Raw genomic sequence first — 3,485 nt, forward strand, 5'->3', positions numbered from 1 at the left:
ATTATAAAGAAAAATATGTATGCGTATTTAAATCATAAGCATCATAAGGCATATGTTTTGGTGTTGTTTTTTTTAGTAGTCTTAGAATGGTTTTAATAAAAGTCTTAAGGTTCTATTAATAAAAAAGTTGGTTCAGACAACAAAGCGTTAGTGTAAAAATTTGAATTGGCAACCATATTTAAAAAAATGTTAAAGGACTACTCTGTATTCAAATTTATTTTATTATTTAAAACTCAAGACTTTAAGTTGAAAAATATATCGCTAAAATAATCACTTTATGAGTTGAAATACAATTATAATCTTCGAACAACATTTTAAATCATTATTCGCAATACATTGCCATTAGCGATATCTCCTTCCTGTCTCGATGCAAACAAATTATCTATTTGCCAAAGCACAGTGAGATTTAGCGTCCATTATGATTTTTAATAAAATAAAATGCACGACTGGGTCGCACGTACTTGCTCTTGTAGTTCACAGTATCTTTATCTTAATTGTCTATTGGAAATTTAAAAAATCAAAAAAAAAAAAAAATCGAAAGTTTAAAAATTAAATTAATTTTTTTTTTTTCAAAAATGGTTTTAAAAATATTTTTTTTTTTACATTTTATACTTCAAAATGATGTCTGTAAATTTTTAATAAAATTGACTTATGCTTTGATGAAATATATGAACTTTAAAAATATGTCAATTTTTGAAAAACGGCAACGCCATATTTCAGTTCTCCGCATTTTTTGAGAAAAACTAAAAGTTTTGCTAGAATCAATAAGTCTATTACGTATACCAAATTTAATCAAAATCGTTAGAGCCGTTTTCGAGAAAGTTGCAATACCTCGAAAACGTTATATGGGAGATATGCGTTAAAAAGGAGATATTAAAAAAATAAAAAAAACGGTCCTAGGGAATAACCTAAAAAGCATCTGTACCAAGTTTCAAGCAAATCCATCCACCCGTTTAGGCCCTAGCTCGATGTACAAATAGACGCACAGATCGACGGACGGCATGACGAAAACCACTTTTTTGGTCTTCTCCATCATCGTAATGTTGGTTTTGATTAAAACCTCAAATTTTTTTTTCTACACGAAACCAATGCTTGCCCTATAGAGCAAGTAAAAAAGGTTACGCATACACCCTAGTGACCCCAAAGTAAAACCCCAAATCTTCTTCTTCCTTTTTCTCGGCGCGCGCTGTTATGATCTCGATGTCGAGGGGATCATAACTATCACACGTAACTGCTTCACACTAGTGATCCGACTGTGGGGTTCGCCAGAAAGTAAACCCCAAATAAAATAATAAAACAAAAAAAAAAATCTTTGAGGTTTTCAAATTCTGCGGGCTTAAATCTACAAACAGGGGCGTATACAGGTTTGCTTCTTGGGGGGGGTCATGCCAATTTTTTTTTTTTTTTTTCAAAAGTTTTGATAGCAGGCAGACCTGAAAATGGGCTTTTTGAATTATTTTAAAATTATTAAAATTTGTGCGTCTTGCATTTCGAATCAAAAAGTTCCGAATGTAGTTCTAAAAATAACCAAACAAAAACGGTATGAGATTCGTTTAAGTTTAGCGTTAAGCCTTAAAGCCTTGAACGCTGCTGATGTGAAACGAAATTTTTCGTCGGTCTCCACGAGGACAACGCTTGCGAAATCTGGACCGAAAATTACTCAAAAATTGCAAAACATAAATGAAAAAAAAGCAAACACGCATCGCAGAAAGACATGCAATGACAAAATGAACAACAAAAACAAACAAAAAAACTCAAAATGTCATTTTTCCACACACAATGAATGTCCCCGGCAATTGTTTGTGTGCGAAAAAGAAGTTTAGACTTTCAATTTCATTGTGCCGAACAGCGTACTACAGAACGAAAAGTTGAACGAAATTTTTGGTTTACCATTTCGTTGTTTCATTTTTGTATGGGATTTTTCGTTTCTTATCAGCAGCGTACTAGGCTTTAATTGTGACCAATTGAGGCTATCCTCTCCTAAAAATAAAATGTACTGTACGAGTACTTCGATTGAATAATTTGCCTTAAAACAACAACTGTTCATTGTTTTCCGCTAGCCCAGAAAGTTAAAATAAAAATCGTTTTTACTTAATAACAGTTTTAACTTTTGAATTAAAAGTCTTCCTAACCTCAGGCAAACGAATCGCAAAGTTTTGTAAAAAAAATTGCATTTGAAAATATAATTTTTTTTAAATTTTGTTTTAAAATTGTATGGGAATTTAAAATACCTCTATTAAAATAGTAAAGACAAAAAAAATAATTTTGGCGATATTTTGGAATTCGTCCGTTTTCAGGTATTAATCAGCGGTTTACAATATAAAAAACATTCAGTTGTATTTATTAGATTAAGCCCTGCTTTTTCAATCGTCAGATAGACTATCAGAAGAATAAACGTCACTATAAAAAAAAACTTTTATTCCTAGTAGTAGGGGAGCCCGAGATGCTAAATTTGCAGTTACTCGAGCGCCATGGGGACCTATTGGATTGCGAAGATTAGGTTCTAAAACGAAAAAAAGTATATGGAAGTTTTCCATTTAAGTGGGGATAAGAGCTTATAAACACGTTAAGAAAATGTAAAAAAAAACTGCCACATTGAAATACTCGAGCGCGTCAGATATTAATAGGGTATACTCGCATTGACTTTGTGATAACCGATAAATATTAATCTGACGATAAGACAGTGGTGGGTGGCTACAAAAAGCAGTAGAAAAAATTAAAAAAAAAAAAGTTATTCGAGCGTGTCAGATTTTGAGAGGGTACGTTCAGTGAACTCCTAATAGTGTTCAATTTGAATAACTGACGATTTGGACGTGGCCTACACTTATAAATCATTTTTGAAAATGTAAAAAAATATTGTTAACTTAAGTTACTCGAGCGCGTCAGATTTTTCTACTGTAGGTTCAGCTCGATGTTGGAGTCACCCTAAATGATAATCTGACAATTATGTTAAGGTGTATTGCTAATCTGACAATTAAAAAAAAAATTAGACAGTTTTTGAATAAAACAATATTTTTCGTTTCTTCTGGTTATTACCTACTGGATGTAATACAAAATTTACATTATATACATATTATATACAAAGGTCAATCAATAATAATTTAATATTCATAATAACTGGATTCGTCTTCCAGGTTGGTTTCCACTTGTTCAACTTTGTCGTCATCTCGTGTTTCTGTAAGCAAAAATGGTTATGATACTTACTTGATAATCTTTCTTTCGTATGATATTATATTATTAAAAAGTAAACGTACCTAAAGTCATAAGTTTTGCTCGTCTGGTCTTTAACGAAAGAAAAAATACCCCAAATCTAAGAACATTACGTAATGACCAGACGATCAGAGCTTCTATATTTATTAAAGATGGGGCTTTTGCTATAAAGTTAAGAATGTCACGTTATACCTCGATACAAAAATTTGAGTGTTGGACCGGACTGGATATTCTCCGATAGTAAATTCCATATAAAACGTCTTTTGGGGCTTTGA

At 31.8% G+C, this 3,485-nt stretch overlaps 1 long non-coding RNA gene across 1 annotated transcript; it reads right to left on the reverse strand.

Moving 5' to 3' along the window:
- Nucleotides 1-3,012: 3,012 nt before the first annotated feature.
- On the reverse strand, nt 3,013-3,485 carry LOC129908769 (uncharacterized). Its single transcript, XR_008771325.1, has 2 exons — nt 3,255-3,485; nt 3,013-3,175 (listed from the first exon to the last, which is right to left on the reverse strand). It is a non-coding gene; the product is annotated as an uncharacterized LOC129908769 (long non-coding RNA).

The sequence above is a fragment of the Episyrphus balteatus genome, chromosome 2 (assembly GCF_945859705.1).
Source record: "Episyrphus balteatus chromosome 2, idEpiBalt1.1, whole genome shotgun sequence".
Classification (NCBI taxonomy): Eukaryota; Metazoa; Arthropoda; class Insecta; order Diptera; family Syrphidae; genus Episyrphus; species Episyrphus balteatus.